Here is a 20699-nt window from a genome sequence, read left to right as displayed (position 1 = left end):
GTCTTTGAGTTAATAATAATAATAATAATAATAATAATAATAATAATAATAATTGTGGGACTTCCGAATCCAGACTGACAAAGTTCTGGAACACAACACACCAGACATCACAGTTGTGGAAAAGAACAAGGTTTGGATCATTGATGTCGCCATCCCAGGTGACAGTCGCATTGACGAAAAACAACAGGAAAAACTCAGCCGCTATCAGGACCTCAAGATTGAACTTCAAAGACTCTGGCAGAAACCAGTACAGGTGGTCCCGGTGGTGATCGGCACACTGGGTGCCGTGCCAAAAGATCTCAGCCGGCATTTGGAAACAATAGACATTGGCAAAATTACGATCTGCCAACTGCAAAAGGCCACCCTACTGAGATCTGCACGCATCATCCAAAAATACATCACACAGTCCTAGACACTTGGGAAGTGTTCGACTTGTGGTTTTGTGAAACGAAATCCAGCATATCTATCTTGTTTGCTGTGTCGTACAAAGTTGTTGTGTCAATAATAATAATAATAACAACAACAACAACAACAACAACAGTCCTAGACACTCGGGAAGTGTTCGACTTGTGATTTTGTGAAACGAAACCCAGCATATCTATCTTGTTTGCTGTGTCATACAATGTCATTGTGTCAATAATAATAATAATAACTATCTTGTTTGCTGTGTCATAATAATAATAACAATAATAATAATTATTATTATAAGCCTGCCTTTTGAAGATGCCTAAAATGCCACTCCAAAACAGGACAGACTTTTGCAGGAATTCCAGAAACTTCGCATCCAACTTTCTGAACCGGGAAAATGCAATATCAGTGTAACTTTGGGGGGTCAAGAGAGGCGAACTACGCATCCCGGGATGCTTCGGAGCGGAGGAAGACAGGTCGGAGGTCGCAATCTGCCGGGCAAATCTTTTAAGCTGGCAGATGTTTGGGAAGGGAGATTAGGAGATTAAGGTTGTACATGGACAGACCGCCTGCGAGATGCCCGTGAAAAGACAAGGTAAGGCCCAGGCCGGGTTCGCCTTTTCCGTATTCTATGATTTGCCCCCCTCTTTGGCACTTGGGGGGACACATGTTCGGAATATATTTGGGGATTGGGGTGCGATTTCCCCATCCTCTTGGGGGGATTATGGAACCAACACGGACAGGCAGGAACCATCCTAAGAGAGGATCCGATCAATCGCAAATAACCTGGATCAATTCCTTGAGAGATCCATTCCTTGTGTTCACTTTATTAGGAGATGGATTGGTCGTACCAATCTATGCAGCAGAGTAATAATTGTACAGGCCTTGCATTGTTAAGCCATTGATCCTTCAACCCAGACATTTCCCAAAGTCGGTTGGGTTGGACTCCAGTTCCCATCGTCCCCATCCCGTTTGGATTGAAAGACTGAACGAGATGGATCATCTGTCATTCCCAGACATTTCCCAAAATATATCCTTTCCTATATATATAAACTAGCTGTGCCCGGCCACGCGTTGCTGTGGCAAAGTGGTGGTGGTATTGGTTAAAAATTGTTGTGTAATTTTTATTTGACGTTATTTGCATTTTTTTTAATTAATTTTATTGTTAAGTTATATTTTTATTTATTATATTTTATTATTTTCTTGTATTAGTTTTAGTTATTTTCTGTTATTATAGTATTTTATTGTATCATTTTAAAGTGTTTTTTATTATTTTTATTGGGTTGCTAGGAGACCAAGTTGGAGGAGCTTAGCCTTCTAACTGGCAGCAATTGGATAAAAGCAATTATTCCTCTCTCTCTCTAATTAGGACTTTATTTTTATTTTATTTTCTTTTTGTTGTATCAACCTAGAGGCGTGGATGATGGGTTGTGTTGTCAAATTTCGAGGTTGGGGGGCCTGTAGTTTTGTTGTTTAGTGGATCGCCGTGATGCCATCACTCTTTTATATATATAGATGGATTGGTCATACCAATCTATGCAGCAGAGTAATAATTGTACAGGCCTTGCATTGTTAAGCCATTGATCCTTCAACCCAGACATTTCCCAAAGTCGGTTGGGTTGGACTCCAGTTCCCATCGTCCCCATCCCGTTTGGATTGAAAGACTGAACGAGATGGATCATCTGTCATTCAACTTAGTTCGCTATGTTTTCGGAGCAACATCGGTTGCGATGAAGTGATGTGTTGTCGAAGGCTTTCACGGCCAAAATAACTCTGTTGATGTCAGTTTTCCAGGCTGTCTGCTCATGTTCCAGAAGCATTCTCTCCTGACGTTTCGCCCACATCTAGGGCAAGGCATCCTCAGAGGTTGTGAGGTCTGTTGGAAAGGAAAACTAGTTACAATAAAGTGATGTGTTGTCGAAGGCTTTCATGGCCAGAATCGCTGGGTTGCTGTAAATTTTCCGGTCTGTCTGCCCATGTTCCAGAAGCATTCTCTCCTGACATTTCGCCCACATCTAGGGCAGGCATCCTCAGAGATTGTGAGGTCTGTTGGAAAGGAAAATCGCTTGCAATAAAGTTATGTGTTGTCGAAGTCTTTCATGGCCAGAATCACTGGGTTGCTGTGAGTTTTCCAGGCTGTCTGGCCGTGTCCCAGAAGCATTCTCTCCTGACGTTTCGCCCACATCAAGGGCAAGGTATCCCCAGGGGTTGTGAGGTCTGTTGGAAAGGAAAATCAGTTGCGATAAAGTGATGTGTTGTTGAAGGCTTTTATGGCTGTGAGTATTCCGGGCTGTATGGCCATGTTCCAGGAAGCATTCTCTCCTGATGTTTCGCCCACATCTAGGGCAAGGCATCCTCAGAGGTTGTGAGGTCTGTTGGAAAGGAAAATCAGTTGCAATAAAGTTATGTCTTGTTGAAGGCTTTTATGGCTGTGAGTATTCCGGGCTGTATGGCCATGTTCCAGGAAGCATTCTCTCCTGACGTTTCGCCCACATCTAGGGCAGGCATCCTCAGGGGTTGTGAGGTCTGTTGGAAAGGAAAATCGCTTGCAATAAAGTTATGTGTTGTCGAAGTCTTTCATGGCCAGAATCACTGGGTTGCTGTGAGTTTTCCAGGCTGTTTGGCCGTGTCCCAGAAGCATTCTCTCCTGACGTTTCGCCCACATCTAGGGCAAGGCATCCTCAGGGGTTGTGAGGTTTGTTGGAAAGGAAAATCAGTTGCGATAAAGTGATGTGTTGTTGAAGGCTTTTATGGCTGTGAGTTTTCCGGGCTTTATGGCCATGTTTTGGGAAGCATTCTCTCCTGACATTTCGCCCACATCTAGGGCAGGCATCCTCAGAGGTTGTGAGGTCTGTTAGAAAGGAAAACTGGTTGCAATAAAGTTATGTGTTGCTGAAAGCTTTCACGGCCAAAATCACTGGGTTGTTGTGAGTTTTCCGGGCTGTATGACCATGTTCCAGAAGCATTCTTTCCTGACGTTTCGCCCACATCTAGGGCAGGCATCCTCAGAAGTTGTGAGGTCTGTTGGAAAGGAAAATCGGTTGCAATAAAGTGATGTGTTGTCGAAGGCTTTCACGGCCAAAATCACTGGGTTGCTGTGAGTTTTCCAGGCTGTATGGCCATGTTCTGGGAAGCATTCTCTCCTGACGTTTCGCCCACATCTAGGGCAGGCATCCTCAGAGGCAAGTGGGGTTTATATATCTGTGGAATGATATCCAGGGTGGGAGAAAGAAAGAAATAACTCTTGTCTGTTGGAGGCAAGTGTGAAGGTTGCCATTGGCCACCTTGATTAGCAATGAATAGCCTTGCAGCTTCAAAGCCTGGCTTCTTCCTGCCTGGGGGGATAATATGTTGGGAGGTGTTATCTGGCCCTGATTGTTTGAACTGATTCTTGAGGAGGGCTGGTGCCAAATAGTGCTATCAAACATGGGGACTCCCAAAGGTCATCCAGTCTGTCTATGCCCTTCCCTGTCTTCATCTACTCTGCCATATATATTTCCCCCGGGCAGGAAGCAGCCAGGCTTTGAAGCTGCAAGGCCATTCAATGCTAATCAAGGTGGACAATGGTGACATTCAAACTTGCCTCCAACAGACAAGAGTTCTTTCAGATATATAAACCCCACTTGCCTAGTTTCCAACAGACCTCACAACCTCTGAGGATGCCTGCCATAGATGTGGGCGAAACGTCAGGAGAGAATGCTTCTGGAACATGGCCACACAGCCCAGGAAAATGCACAACAACCCAGGCTTTTCTAACCTTTGGTCACCACATCAGAAGTTACCTTAAACCCAGGCAGGCAGCCTATATGGCTATTGGCGCATAATGCACAGGGAAACAGCAATCAGTTTGGAAAGTTTTTAGGGTTCCATCTGAACGAACCCCAGAATTAATTGCAAGGAGATGCAGTAAATACTCAACAAGACTCTGCATTTAGAGCAGAACAGGCTGATCTACGATTATAGGGCGGGTGGCTCAATAGCAGCACATGGCAAAGTCATGCCAAGTACATAGACCAGTGATGGCCAACCTATGACACGCGTGTCAGCACTGACACGCCTAGCCAATTTTGCTGCCACGCTGCCACATGCAGATTGATTGGATGACTAATGTCTTTTGTGACCAAATTTGGTGTGATTTGGTCCAGTGGTTTTGTTGTTTACTCCATGGGAATTATGCACATTACATTTATATGTAACTAGCTGTGCCCGGCCACGCGTTGCTGTGTCTGAGTCTGGTGGTGTTGGTCAGTCTACATTAGGTTGTATTGATGCTGTGACCTCCACCCTTCTTTATACTCACATTAGTAGTAGTATTTGAAGTCTGTTACCTTCTTCAATTTTTGTGTTGATTGATAATTGCTTGAGATCCCTGTTGTCTTTGGTTTGTTGTTAATTGTAATGTCTGATTCTGCTGAGTGTGGTTTATATTTTTTATTGTGGTACAATAGTCCTTTTTTTGTTTTGCCTGTGTAGGTGTTTATTATTATTGTTGTTGTAGTGATTATGAAGGTTGGATAAGCTAGATGCTACTGTATTGTTTTTTGGAGGCCCAGTTTAGCACTGACTGGCCTCTCAGCCTCAGTGCCTGGCTGTTTCTTGCCTGTGATGGAGTTGATTCTTATTGTTGTTGTTGTTGTCATTGTTATTATTGTAATTGTTTTTTTGGAGGCCAAGTGTGAATGTAGGGTTTGGGGAGGTGGATGAGCTGTGTTGTCAAATTTTGTATATGTTATAGTCACAATGCGTTGTTGTGAGTTTTGTGGGTCCAGATTGTGGTTTTGTGGTGTGGTTGTGTTGTTACAACTGAGAGGCAAGGCTTTTGTGTTGTGTTGCAAAGTTTGGTATTTCTGGAGCATTTAGTTGTGTTGTTATAGTCACGATGCATTGTTGTGAGTTTTGTGGGTCCGGATTGTGGTTTTGTGGTGTGGTTGTGTTGTTACAATCAGGAGGGAATGCTTTTGTGTTGTGTTGCCAAGTTTCGTATTTCTGGGGCGTTTAGTTGTGTTGTTATAGTCATGATGCGTTGTTGTGAGTTTTGTGGGTCCAGATTGTGGTTTTGTGTTGTGGTTGTGTTCTTACAACTGGGAGGCAAGGCTTTTGCGTTGTGTGGTCAAATTTTGTATTTCTGGGGCGTTTAGTTGTGTTATAGTCACGATGCGTTATTGTGAGTTTTGTGGGTCCGGATTGTGGTTTTGTGGTGTAGTTGTGTTGTTACAACTGAGAGGCAAGGCTTTTGTGTTTTGTTGCCAAGTTTTGTATTTCTGGGGTGTTTAGTTGTGTGCCAAGTTTTGTATTTCTGGGGCGTTTAGTTGTGTTGTTATAGTCACGATGCATTGTTGTGAGTTTTGTGGGTCCGGATTGTGGTTTTGTGGTGTGGTTGTGTTGTTACAATCGGGAGGGAATGCTTTTGTGTTGTGTTGCCAAGTTTCGTATTTCTGGGGCGTTTAGTTGTGTTGTTATAGTCATGATGCGTTGATGTGAGTTTTGTGGGTCCAGATTGTGGTTTTGTGGTGTGGTTGTGTTGCTACAACCAGGAGGCAAGGCTTTTGCATTGTTTTGCCAAGTTTTGTATTTCTGGGGCGTTTAGTTGTGTTGTTATAGTCATGATGCGTTGTTGTGAGTTTTGTGGGTCCGGATTGTGGTTTTGTGTTGTGGTTGTGTTCTTACAACTGGGAGGCAAGGCTTTTGCGTTGTGTTGTCAAATTTTGTATTTCTGGGGCGTTTAGTTGTGTTATAGTCATGATGCGTTGTTGTGAGTTTTGTGGGTCCGGATTGTGGTTTTGTGGTGTGGTTGTGTTGTTACAACCGGGAGGCAAGGCTTTTGCGTTGTGTTGTTAAGTTTTGTATTTCTGGGGCGTTTAGTTGTGTGCCAAATTTCGTATTTCTGGGGCGTTTAGTTGTGTGCCAAATTTCGTATTTCTGGGGCGTTTAGTTGTGTGCCAAATTTCGTATTTCTGGGGCGTTTAGTTGTGTGCCAAATTTCGTATTTCTGGGGCGTTTAGTTGTGTGCCAAATTTCGTATTTCTGGGGCGTTTAGTTGTGTGCCAAATTTCGTATTTCTGGGGCGTTTAGTTGTGTGCCAAATTTCGTATTTCTGGGGCATTTAGTTGTGTGCCAAATTTCGTATTTCTGGGGCATTTAGTTGTGTGCCAAATTTCGTATTTCTGGGGCGTTTAGTTGTGTGCCAAATTTCGTATTTCTGGGGCGTTTAGTTGTGTGCCAAATTTCGTATTTCTGGGGCGTTTAGTTGTGTGCCAAATTTCGTATTTCTGGGGCGTTTAGTTGTGTGCCAAATTTCGTATTTCTGGGGCGTTTAGTTGTGTGCCAAATTTCGTATTTCTGGGGCGTTTAGTTGTGTGCCAAATTTCGTATTTCTGGGGCATTTAGTTGTGTGCCAAATTTCGTATTTCTGGGGCGTTTAGTTGTGTGCCAAATTTCGTATTTCTGGGGCGTTTAGTTGTGTGCCAAATTTCGTATTTCTGGGGCGTTTAGTTGTGTGCCAAATTTCATATTTTTGGGGCGTTTAGTTGTGTGCCAAATTTTGTATTTCTGGGGCGTTTAGTTGTGTTGTTATAGTCACGATGCATTGTTGTGAGTTTTGTGGGTCCGGATTGTGGTTTTGTGGTGTAGTTGTGTTGTTACAATCAGGAGGCAAGGCTTTTGCGTTGTGTTGTTAAGTTTTATATTTCTGGGGCGTTTAGTTGTGTGCCAAGTTTCGTATTTCTGAGGCGTTTAGTTGTGTTGTTATAGTCACGATGCGTTGTTGTGAGTTTTGTGGGTCCTGTGTGGTTTTGTGGTGTGGTTGTGTTGTTACAACAGGGAGGCAAGGCTTTTGCATTGTGTTGCCAAGTTTTGTATTTCTGGGGCATTTAGTTGTGTTGTTATCGCATGATGCGTTGTTGTGAGTTTTGTGGGTCTGGATTGTGGTTTTGTGGTGTGGTTGTGTTGTTGTAACCTGGAGGCAAGCTTTTTGCATTGTGTTGCCAAATTTCGTATTTCTGGGATGTTTAGTTTTGTTGTTATAGTCACTGCGCCCGCAACTTTATCATTTTATATATATAGATGTGCATAATTATTGTAGTATCTATATATATAAAAGGGTAATGAAATTTCGGCCTAGGACAAAACAACAAAACTACACATCCCAGAAACACTAAACTTGGCAGCACAACCCCTCATCCATGCCTCTACGTTCATACAACAAAAAGGAAAGAAAAATAAAGTCCTAATTAGAGGGAGAGGAATTATTGTTTTTATCCAATTGCTGCCAGTTAGAACGCTAAGCTCCGCCCACTTGGTCTCCTAGCAACCCACTCAGCCCAGGGGACAGGCAGAGTTGGGCCTCACTTAGACCTCTTCCACACTGCATATAAAATACAGATTATCAGTTTTTAACTGGATTATATGGCAGTGTAGACTCAAGGCCCTTCCACACAGCTATATAACCCACTAGCTGTGCCTGGCCACGCGTTGCTGTGGCAAAGTGGTGGTGGTATTGGTTAAAAATTGTTGTGTAATTTTTATTTGACGTCATTTGCAATTTTTTATTAATTTTATTGTACGTTATATTTTTATTTATTATATTTTATTATTTTCTTGTATTATTTTTAGTTATTTTCTGTTATTATAGTATTTTATTGTATTAATTTTTAGTGTTTTTTATTATTTTTTATTGGGTTGCTAGGAGACCAAGTTGGAGCCTTCTAACTGGCAGCAATTGGATAAAAGCAATTATTTCTCTCTCTCTAATTAGGACTTTCTTTTTCTTTTCTTTTTGTTGTATCAACCTAGAGGCGTGGATGATGGGTTGTGTCGCCAAATTTTGAGGTTGGGGGCCCTGTAGTTTTGTTGTTTTGTGGGTCGCCACGATGCCATCACCCTTTTATATATATAGATTTATAATGGACTTAATGTCAGGGGAAAACCTTGACCCTTGACCTTAACTACCACCAATTCCTCAATACTTTATTTCCCAGACCACCAGACTTCGCCACAGCAAGAGCATAGTATCATCACTACTGGGTTTCATTCACTCTCTTTCCCCCCACTTTATGGCATTAAATGATTTATACTGCCTAGAATTGCACTGCGTAATTGTAAGGCTTTGATGGACCTTTAGCTTTCATAGGATCGTAGGGTTGGAAGGGACCCCAAAGAGTATCCAGTCCAACCCCCTTGTGCACGGAGACGCCATCAAAGCCCTCCCAACAGATGGCCATCCAGCCATGGATCAATATCAAATGTAGACAAAGATACCAAAATACAGGGCGGCCAGAACGAAGTGTGTTTATACATAAATCATTAGACATTTCCTTAAGGAATGCTGTCAAGTTGAACGTTAAATTCCTTATTTTGATATTACTGTAATATTATTAATATTATTATTATTATTATTATTATTATTATTATTATTATTATTAATAATAATAATAATAATAATAATAATAATAATAATAATAATAATAATAATAATAATATGAAATCCAGCATATCTATCTTGGTTGCTGTGTCATAATAAAATAATAATAATAATAATAATAATAATAATAATAATAATAATAACTACAAAAAGGCCTTTGACTCACTCCCACACAGCTGGATCATCAAGTGCCTGGATGCCGTCGGGATTAGTAAAAACGTTGGCACCTTCATTGAAAACATGATGGAGCACTGGAAAACTGAACTGTTTGTTGGAAATGAAAGCTATGGACTTGTCAACATCAGGAGAGGAATTTTCCAGGGAGACTCATTGTCCCCTCTGCTTTTCATTATTGCCATGATCCCTCTGTCAACAATCTTACAAAAAACAAATCTCGGCTACCAAACATCTAAGAATTCTCACAAAATTTCACATTTGATGTACATGGATGACCTGAAGCTATATGGGAAAACGGAAACTGAAATCCAATCTCTGACCAACACTGTCCGAATTTTTAGCACTGATATCAGCATGGAGTTTGGTTTGGACAAATGTTCGACAGTGGCATTGAAGAAGGGAAAAATCATTGAAAGTGAGGGCATAAATATGCCCAATGGCCAAACAATAAGGTGTCACCAGCCAGAGGCCTATAAATATCTGGGAATATTACAGCTGGACAACATCAAGCATGAACATGTGAAGACTGTGGTCAGTAAAGAATACACACAAAGGGTCAGAAAAATTCTCAAAAGCAAGCTCAATGGAGGCAACACCATCAAGGCCATAAACACCTGGGCCATACCTGTCATAAGATATACTGCTGGCATTATAAATTGGACACAGGTGGAACTGGACAATTTGGACAGAAAAACAAGAAAACCCATGACCATTCATCATTCCCTGCACCCTCGCAGTGATGTTGACCGGCTATATCTGCCTAGAAGATCAGGGGGCAGAGGACTCTTGCAAGTAAAACAAGCAGTCAAAGAAGAAGAACATGTCCTGGCAGAATATGTAAAACAAAGTGAAGAACCTGCTTTGATTGAAGTCAAAAATCAGAAACTCCTCAAAGCACAGCAGACAAAAAACCAGTACAAGAAAACTGCACTACAAACTAGAGCTGACAGCTGGCACAACAAAACACTGCATGGAAAGTTCCTTGACAAAATTGAAGGAAAAGCTGATAAAGAGAAGACCTGGCTCTGGCTCACGAATGGGACCCTGAAGAAGGAGACAGAAGGCCTGATCCTTGCAGCCCAGGAGCAAGACATCAGGACAAAGGCAATCAAGACCAAGATCGAAAAATCAGCTCATGACCCAAAATGCAGACTGTGCAAGGAAACCGACGAAACCATGGATCATCTCCTCAGCTGCTGTAAGAAAATTGCACAGACAGACTACAAACAGAGGCACAACTATGTGGCCCAAATGATTCATTGGAACCTATGTCTCAAGTATCACCTCCCAGCAGCAAAGAACTGGTGGGATCACAAACCTGCAAAAGTATTGGAAAATGAGCATGCAAAGATACTGTGGGACTTTCACGGCCAAAATCACTGGGTTGTTGTGAGTTTTCCAGGCTGTCTGCTCATGTTCCAGAAGCATTCTCTCCTGACGTTTCGCCCACATCTAGGGCAAGGCATCCTCAGAGGTTGTGAGGTCTGTTGGAAAGGAAAACTAGTTACAATAAAGTGATGTGTTGTCGAAGGCTTTCATGGCCAGAATCGCTGGGTTGCTGTGAATTTTCCGGTCTGTCTGCCCATGTTCCAGAAGCATTCTCTCCTGACGTTTCGCCCACATCTAGGGCAGGCATCCTCAGAGGTTGTGAGGTCTGTTGGAAAGGAAAACTAGTTACAATAAAGTGATGTGTTGTCAAAGGCTTTCATGGCCAGAATCGCTGGGTTGCTGTGAATTTTCCGGTCTGTCTGCCCATGTTCCAGAAGCATTCTCTCCTGACGTTTCGCCCACATCTAGGGCAGGCATCCTCAGAGGTTGTGAGGTCTGTTGGAAAGGAAAACTGGTTGCAATAAAGTTATGTCTTGTTGAAGGCTTTTATGGCTGTGAGTATTCCGGGCTGTATGGCCATGTTCCAGGAAGCATTCTCTCCTGACGTTTCGCCCACATCTAGGGCAGGCATCCTCAGAGGTTGTGAGGTCTGTTGGAAAGGAAAACTAGTTACAATAAAGTGATGTGTTGTCGAAGGCTTTCATGGCCAGAATCGCTGGGTTGCTGTGAATTTTCCGGTCTGTCTGCCCATGTTCCAGAAGCATTCTCTCCTGACGTTTCGCCCACATCTAGGGCAGGCATCCTCAGAGGTTGTGAGGTCTGTTGGAAAGGAAAACTGGTTGCAATAAAGTTATGTCTTGTTGAAGGCTTTTATGGCTGTGAGTATTCCGGGCTGTATGGCCATGTTCCAGGAAGCATTCTCTCCTGACGTTTCGCCCACATCTAGGGCAGGCATCCTCAGAGGTTGTGAGGTCTGTTGGAAAGGAAAACTAGTTACAATAAAGTGATGTGTTGTCGAAGGCTTTCATGGCCAGAATCGCTGGGTTGCTGTGAATTTTCCGGTCTGTCTGCCCATGTTCCAGAAGCATTCTCTCCTGACGTTTCGCCCACATCTAGGGCAGGCATCCTCAGAGGTTGTGAGGTCTGTTGGAAAGGAAAACTAGTTACAATAAAGTGATGTGTTGTCGAAGGCTTTCATGGCCAGAATCGCTGGGTTGCTGTGAATTTTCCGGTCTGTCTGCCCATGTTCCAGAAGCATTCTCTCCTGACGTTTCGCCCACATCTAGGGCAGGCATCCTCAGAGGTTGTGAGGTCTGTTGGAAAGGAAAACTGGTTGCAATAAAGTTATGTCTTGTTGAAGGCTTTTATGGCTGTGAGTATTCCGGGCTGTATGGCCATGTTCCAGGAAGCATTCTCTCCTGACGTTTCGCCCACATCTAGGGCAGGCATCCTCAGAGGTTGTGAGGTCTGTTGGAAAGGAAAACTAGTTACAATAAAGTGATGTGTTGTCGAAGGCTTTCATGGCCAGAATCGCTGGGTTGCTGTGAATTTTCCGGTCTGTCTGCCCATGTTCCAGAAGCATTCTCTCCTGACGTTTCGCCCACATCTAGGGCAAGGCATCCTCAGAGGTTGTGAGGTCTGTTGGAAAGGAAAACTAGTTACAATAAAGTGATGTGTTGTCGAAGGCTTTCATGTCCAGAATCGCTGGGTTGCTGTGAATTTTCCGGTCTGTCTGCCCATGTTCCAGAAGCATTCTCTCCTGACGTTTCGCCCACATCTAGGGCAGGCATCCTCAGAGGTTGTGAGGTCTGTTGGAAAGGAAAATCGCTTGCAATAAAGTTATGTGTTGTCGAAGTCTTTCATGGCCAGAATCACTGGGTTGCTGTGAGTTTTCCAGGCTGTCTGGCCGTGTCCCAGAAGCATTCTCTCCTGACGTTTCGCCCACATCTAGGGCAAGGCATCCTCAGAGGTTGTGAGGTCTGTTGGAAAGGAAAATCAGTTGCAATAAAGTTATGTCTTGTTGAAGGCTTTTATGGCTGTGAGTATTCCGGGCTGTATGGCCATGTTCCAGGAAGCATTCTCTCCTGACGTTTCGCCCACATCTAGGGTAGGCATCCTCAGGGGTTGTGAGGTCTGTTGGAAAGGAAAATCGCTTGCAATAAAGTTATGTGTTGTCGAAGTCTTTCATGGCCAGAATCACTGGGTTGCTGTGAGTTTTCCAGGATGTCTGGCCGTGTCCCAGAAGCATTCTCTCCTGACATTTCGCCCACATCTAGGGCAAGGCATCCTCAGGGGTTGTGAGGTCTGTTGGAAAGGAAAATCAGTTGCGATAAAGTGATGTGTTGTTGAACGCTTTTATGGCTGTGAGTTTTCCGGGCTTTATGGCCATGTTTTGGGAAGCATTCTCTCCTGACATTTCGCCCACATCTAGGGCAGGCATCCTCAGAGGTTGTGAGGTCTGTTAGAAAGGAAAACTGGTTGCAATAAAGTTATGTGTTGCTGAAAGCTTTCACGGCCAAAATCACTGGGTTGCTGTGAGTTTTCCGGGCTGTATGACCATGTTCCAGAAGCATTCTCTCCTGACGTTTCGCCCACATCTAGGGCAGGCATCCTCAGAAGTTGTGAGGTCTGTTGGAAAGGAAAATCGGTTGCAATAAAGTGATGTGTTGTCGAAGGCTTTCACGGCCAAAATCACTGGGTTGCTGTGAGTTTTCCAGGCTGTATGGCCATGTCCTGGGAAGCATTCTCTCCTGACGTTTCGCCCACATCTAGGGCAGGCATCCTCAGAGGCAAGTGGGGTTTATATATCTGTGGAATGATATCCAGGGTGGGAGAAAGAAAGAAATAACTCTTGTCTGTTGGAGGCAAGTGTGAAGGTTGCCATTGGCCACCTTGATTAGCAATGAATAGCCTTGCAGCTTCAAAGCCTGGCTTCTTCCTGCCTGGGGGGATAATATGTTGGGAGGTGTTATCTGGCCCTGATTGTTTGAACTGATTCTTGAGGAGGGCTGGTGCCAAATAGTGCTATCAAACATGGGGACTCCCAAAGGTCATCCAGTCTGTCTATGCCCTTCCCTGTCTTCATCTACTCTGCCATATATATTTCCCCCGGGCAGGAAGCAGCCAGGCTTTGAAGCTGCAAGGCCATTCAATGCTAATCAAGGTGGACAATGGTGACATTCAAACTTGCCTCCAACAGACAAGAGTTCTTTCAGATATATAAACCCCACTTGCCTAGTTTCCAACAGACCTCACAACCTCTGAGGATGCCTGCCATAGATGTGGGCGGAACGTCAGGAGAGAATGCTTCTGGAACATGGCCACACAGCCCAGGAAAATGCACAACAACCCAGGCTTTTCTAACCTTTGGTCACCACATCAGAAGTTACCTTAAACCCAGGCAGGCAGCCTATATGGCTATTGGCGCATAATGCACAGGGAAACAGCAATCAGTTTGGAAAGTTTTTAGGGTTCCATCTGAACGAACCCCAGAATTAATTGCAAGGAGATGCAGTAAATACTCAACAAGACTCTGCATTTAGAGCAGAACAGGCTGATCTACGATTATAGGGCGGGTGGCTCAATAGCAGCACATGGCAAAGTCATGCCAAGTACATAGACCAGTGATGGCCAACCTATGACACGCGTGTCAGCACTGACACGCCTAGCCAATTTTGCTGCCACGCTGCCACATGCAGATTGATTGGATGACTAATGTCTTTTGTGACCAAATTTGGTGTGATTTGGTCCAGTGGTTTTGTTGTTTACTCCATGGGAATTATGCACATTACATTTATATGTAACTAGCTGTGCCCGGCCACGCGTTGCTGTGTCTGAGTCTGGTGGTGTTGGTCAGTCTACATTAGGTTGTATTGATGCTGTGACCTCCACCTTCTTTATACTCACATTAGTAGTAGTATTTGAAGTCTGTTACCTTCTTCAATTTTTGTGTTGATTGATAATTGCTTGAGATCCCTGTTGTCTTTGGTTTGTTGTTAATTGTAATGTCTGATTCTGCTGAGTGTGGTTTATATTTTTTATTGTGGTACAATAGTCCTTTTTTTGTTTTGCCTGTGTAGGTGTTTATTATTATTGTTGTTGTAGTGATTATGAAGGTTGGATAAGCTAGATGCTACTGTATTGTTTTTTGGAGGCCCAGTTTAGCACTGACTGGCCTCTCAGCCTCAGTGCCTGGCTGTTTCTTGCCTGTGATGGAGTTGATTCTTATTGTTGTTGTTGTTGTCATTGTTATTATTGTAATTGTTTTTTTGGAGGCCAAGTGTGAATGTAGGGTTTGGGGAGGTGGATGAGCTGTGTTGTCAAATTTTGTATATGTTATAGTCACAATGCGTTGTTGTGAGTTTTGTGGGTCCAGATTGTGGTTTTGTGGTGTGGTTGTGTTGTTACAACTGAGAGGCAAGGCTTTTGTGTTGTGTTGCAAAGTTTGGTATTTCTGGAGCATTTAGTTGTGTTGTTATAGTCACGATGCATTGTTGTGAGTTTTGTGGGTCCGGATTGTGGTTTTGTGGTGTGGTTGTGTTGTTACAATCAGGAGGGAATGCTTTTGTGTTGTGTTGCCAAGTTTCGTATTTCTGGGGCGTTTAGTTGTGTTGTTATAGTCATGATGCGTTGTTGTGAGTTTTGTGGGTCCAGATTGTGGTTTTGTGTTGTGGTTGTGTTCTTACAACTGGGAGGCAAGGCTTTTGCGTTGTGTGGTCAAATTTTGTATTTCTGGGGCGTTTAGTTGTGTTATAGTCACGATGCGTTATTGTGAGTTTTGTGGGTCCGGATTGTGGTTTTGTGGTGTAGTTGTGTTGTTACAACTGAGAGGCAAGGCTTTTGTGTTTTGTTGCCAAGTTTTGTATTTCTGGGGTGTTTAGTTGTGTGCCAAGTTTTGTATTTCTGGGGCGTTTAGTTGTGTTGTTATAGTCACGATGCATTGTTGTGAGTTTTGTGGGTCCGGATTGTGGTTTTGTGGTGTGGTTGTGTTGTTACAATCGGGAGGGAATGCTTTTGTGTTGTGTTGCCAAGTTTCGTATTTCTGGGGCGTTTAGTTGTGTTGTTATAGTCATGATGCGTTGATGTGAGTTTTGTGGGTCCAGATTGTGGTTTTGTGGTGTGGTTGTGTTGCTACAACCAGGAGGCAAGGCTTTTGCATTGTTTTGCCAAGTTTTGTATTTCTGGGGCGTTTAGTTGTGTTGTTATAGTCATGATGCGTTGTTGTGAGTTTTGTGGGTCCGGATTGTGGTTTTGTGTTGTGGTTGTGTTCTTACAACTGGGAGGCAAGGCTTTTGCGTTGTGTTGTCAAATTTTGTATTTCTGGGGCGTTTAGTTGTGTTATAGTCATGATGCGTTGTTGTGAGTTTTGTGGGTCCGGATTGTGGTTTTGTGGTGTGGTTGTGTTGTTACAACCGGGAGGCAAGGCTTTTGCGTTGTGTTGTTAAGTTTTGTATTTCTGGGGCGTTTAGTTGTGTGCCAAATTTCGTATTTCTGGGGCGTTTAGTTGTGTGCCAAATTTCGTATTTCTGGGGCATTTAGTTGTGTGCCAAATTTCGTATTTCTGGGGCGTTTAGTTGTGTGCCAAATTTCGTATTTCTGGGGCATTTAGTTGTGTGCCAAATTTCGTATTTCTGGGGCGTTTAGTTGTGTGCCAAATTTCGTATTTCTGGGGCATTTAGTTGTGTGCCAAATTTCGTATTTCTGGGGCGTTTAGTTGTGTGCCAAATTTCGTATTTCTGGGGCGTTTAGTTGTGTGCCAAATTTCGTATTTCTGGGGCGTTTAGTTGTGTGCCAAATTTCGTATTTCTGGGGCATTTAGTTGTGTGCCAAATTTCGTATTTCTGGGGCGTTTAGTTGTGTGCCAAATTTCGTATTTCTGGGGCGTTTAGTTGTGTGCCAAATTTCGTATTTCTGGGGCGTTTAGTTGTGTGCCAAATTTCGTATTTCTGGGGCGTTTAGTTGTGTGCCAAATTTCATATTTTTGGGGCGTTTAGTTGTGTGCCAAATTTTGTATTTCTGGGGCGTTTAGTTGTGTTGTTATAGTCACGATGCATTGTTGTGAGTTTTGTGGGTCCGGATTGTGGTTTTGTGGTGTAGTTGTGTTGTTACAATCAGGAGGCAAGGCTTTTGCGTTGTGTTGTTAAGTTTTATATTTCTGGGGCGTTTAGTTGTGTGCCAAGTTTCGTATTTCTGAGGCGTTTAGTTGTGTTGTTATAGTCACGATGCGTTGTTGTGAGTTTTGTGGGTCCTGTGTGGTTTTGTCGTGTGGTTGTGTTGTTACAACAGGGAGGCAAGGCTTTTGCATTGTGTTGCCAAGTTTTGTATTTCTGGGGCATTTAGTTGTGTTGTTATCGCATGATGCGTTGTTGTGAGTTTTGTGGGTCTGGATTGTGGTTTTGTGGTGTGGTTGTGTTGTTGTAACCTGGAGGCAAGCTTTTTGCATTGTGTTGCCAAATTTCGTATTTCTGGGATGTTTAGTTTTGTTGTTATAGTCACTGCGCCCGCAACTTTATCATTTTATATATATAGATGTGCATAATTATTGTAGTATCTATATATATAAAAGGGTAATGAAATTTCGGCCTAGGACAAAACAACAAAACTACACATCCCAGAAACACTAAACTTGGCAGCACAACCCCTCATCCATGCCTCTACGTTCATACAACAAAAAGGAAAGAAAAATAAAGTCCTAATTAGAGGGAGAGGAATTATTGTTTTTATCCAATTGCTGCCAGTTAGAACGCTAAGCTCCGCCCACTTGGTCTCCTAGCAACCCACTCAGCCCAGGGGACAGGCAGAGTTGGGCCTCACTTAGACCTCTTCCACACTGCATATAAAATACAGATTATCAGTTTTTAACTGGATTATATGGCAGTGTAGACTCAAGGCCCTTCCACACAGCTATATAACCCACTAGCTGTGCCTGGCCACGCGTTGCTGTGGCAAAGTGGTGGTGGTATTGGTTAAAAATTGTTGTGTAATTTTTATTTGACGTCATTTGCAATTTTTTATTAATTTTATTGTACGTTATATTTTTATTTATTATATTTTATTATTTTCTTGTATTATTTTTAGTTATTTTCTGTTATTATAGTATTTTATTGTATTAATTTTTAGTGTTTTTTATTATTTTTTATTGGGTTGCTAGGAGACCAAGTTGGAGCCTTCTAACTGGCAGCAATTGGATAAAAGCAATTATTTCTCTCTCTCTAATTAGGACTTTCTTTTTCTTTTCTTTTTGTTGTATCAACCTAGAGGCGTGGATGATGGGTTGTGTCGCCAAATTTTGAGGTTGGGGGCCCTGTAGTTTTGTTGTTTTGTGGGTCGCCACGATGCCATCACCCTTTTATATATATAGATTTATAATGGACTTAATGTCAGGGGAAAACCTTGACCCTTGACCTTAACTACCACCAATTCCTCAATACTTTATTTCCCAGACCACCAGACTTCGCCACAGCAAGAGCATAGTATCATCACTACTGGGTTTCATTCACTCTCTTTCCCCCCACTTTATGGCATTAAATGATTTATACTGCCTAGAATTGCACTGCGTAATTGTAAGGCTTTGATGGACCTTTAGCTTTCATAGGATCGTAGGGTTGGAAGGGACCCCAAAGAGTATCCAGTCCAACCCCCTTGTGCACGGAGACGCCATCAAAGCCCTCCCAACAGATGGCCATCCAGCCATGGATCAATATCAAATGTAGACAAAGATACCAAAATACAGGGCGGCCAGAACGAAGTGTGTTTATACATAAATCATTAGACATTTCCTTAAGGAATGCTGTCAAGTTGAACGTTAAATTCCTTATTTTGATATTACTGTAATATTATTAATATTATTATTATTATTATTATTATTATTATTATTATTATTAATAATAATAATAATAATAATAATAATAATATGAAATCCAGCATATCTATCTTGGTTGCTGTGTCATAATAAAATAATAATAATAATAATAATAATAATAATAATAATAATAATAATAACTACAAAAAGGCCTTTGACTCACTCCCACACAGCTGGATCATCAAGTGCCTGGATGCCGTCGGGATTAGTAAAAACGTTGGCACCTTCATTGAAAACATGATGGAGCACTGGAAAACTGAACTGTTTGTTGGAAATGAAAGCTATGGACTTGTCAACATCAGGAGAGGAATTTTCCAGGGAGACTCATTGTCCCCTCTGCTTTTCATTATTGCCATGATCCCTCTGTCAACAATCTTACAAAAAACAAATCTCGGCTACCAAACATCTAAGAATTCTCACAAAATTTCACATTTGATGTACATGGATGACCTGAAGCTATATGGGAAAACGGAAACTGAAATCCAATCTCTGACCAACACTGTCCGAATTTTTAGCACTGATATCAGCATGGAGTTTGGTTTGGACAAATGTTCGACAGTGGCATTGAAGAAGGGAAAAATCATTGAAAGTGAGGGCATAAATATGCCCAATGGCCAAACAATAAGGTGTCACCAGCCAGAGGCCTATAAATATCTGGGAATATTACAGCTGGACAACATCAAGCATGAACATGTGAAGACTGTGGTCAGTAAAGAATACACACAAAGGGTCAGAAAAATTCTCAAAAGCAAGCTCAATGGAGGCAACACCATCAAGGCCATAAACACCTGGGCCATACCTGTCATAAGATATACTGCTGGCATTATAAATTGGACACAGGTGGAACTGGACAATTTGGACAGAAAAACAAGAAAACCCATGACCATTCATCATTCCCTGCACCCTCGCAGTGATGTTGACCGGCTATATCTGCCTAGAAGATCAGGGGGCAGAGGACTCTTGCAAGTAAAACAAGCAGTCAAAGAAGAAGAACATGTCCTGGCAGAATATGTAAAACAAAGTGAAGAACCTGCTTTGATTGAAGTCAAAAATCAGAAACTCCTCAAAGCACAGCAGACAAAAAACCAGTACAAGAAAACTGCACTACAAACTAGAGCTGACAGCTGGCACAACAAAACACTGCATGGAAAGTTCCTTGACAAAATTGAAGGAAAAGCTGATAAAGAGAAGACCTGGCTCTGGCTCACGAATGGGACCCTGAAGAAGGAGACAGAAGGCCTGATCCTTGCAGCCCAGGAGCAAGACATCAGGACAAAGGCAATTCAGGCCAAGATCGAAAAATCAGCTCATGACCCAAAATGCAGACTGTGCAAGGAAACCGACGAAACCATGGATCATCTCCTCAGCTGCTGTAAGAAAATTGCACAGACAGACTACAAACAGAGGCACAACTATGTGGCCCAAATGATTCATTGGAACCTATGTCTCAAGTATCACCTCCCAGCAGCAAAGAACTGGTGGGATCACAAACCTGCAAAAGTATTGGAAAATGAGCATGCAAAGATACTGTGGGACTTTCGAATCCAGACTGACAAAGTTCTGGAACACAACACACCAGACATCACAGTTGTGGAAAAGAAAAAGGTTTGGATCATTGATGTTGCCATCCCAGGTGACAGTCGCATTGAAGAAAAACAACAGGAAAAACTCAGCCGCTATCAGGACCTCAAGATTGAACTTCAAAGACTCTGGCAGAAACCAGTACAGGTGGTCCCAGTGGTGATGGGCACACTGGGTGCCGTGCCAAAAGATCTCAGCCGGCATTTGGAAACAATAGACATTGACAAAATTACGATCTGCCAACTGCAAAAGGCCACCTTACTGGGATCTGCACGCATCATCCGAAAATACATCACACAGTCCTAGACACTTGGGAAGTGTTCGACTTGTGATTTTGTGAAACGAAATCCAGCATGTCTATCTTGTTTGCTGTGTCATACAACGTCGTTGTGTCAATAATAATAATAATAATAATAATAATATGAAATCCAGCATATCTATCTTGGTTGCTGTGTCATAATAAAATAATAATAATAATAATAATAATAATAATAATAATAATAATAATAATAATAATAATAATAATAATATGAAATCCAGCATATCTATCTTGGTTGCTGTGTCATAATAAAATAATAATAATAATAATAATAATAATAATAATAATAATAATAATAATTTATATACCTACCTTCCTTCCTTCCAAGTCAAGTCAAGTCAAGTCAATATAATAATAATACAGGAGAGTCTCACTTATCCAACATAAACGGGCCGGTAGAATGTTGGATAAGCGAATATATTGGATAATAAGGAGGGATTAAGGAAAAGCCTATTAAACATCAAATTATGTTATGATTTTACAAATTAAGCACCAAAACATCATGTTATACAACAAATTTGACAGAAAAAGCAGTTTAATTATGCAGTAATGCTATGTAGTAATTACTGTATTTACGAATTTAGCACCAAAATACCACGATGTAT

General features: G+C 42.2%; 1 long non-coding RNA gene across 1 annotated transcript in view; it reads left to right on the top strand.

Annotated features, from left to right (window-relative positions):
- Positions 1-364: 364 nt before the first annotated feature.
- Positions 365-20699, top strand: part of LOC134292627 (uncharacterized) — a 30519-nt gene continuing 10184 nt past the window's right edge. The window contains exon 1 of the long non-coding RNA XR_009999879.1: positions 365-1003. This is a non-coding gene — a long non-coding RNA (uncharacterized LOC134292627). The remainder of the gene's footprint in view (positions 1004-20699) is intronic.

This window comes from Anolis carolinensis, chromosome 6 (assembly GCF_035594765.1).
Source record: "Anolis carolinensis isolate JA03-04 chromosome 6, rAnoCar3.1.pri, whole genome shotgun sequence".
Lineage (NCBI taxonomy): Eukaryota > Metazoa > Chordata > Lepidosauria > Squamata > Dactyloidae > Anolis > Anolis carolinensis.
Note: the sequence above shows the minus strand (reverse complement) of the source record. Positions and strands in the feature narration are given on the sequence as shown.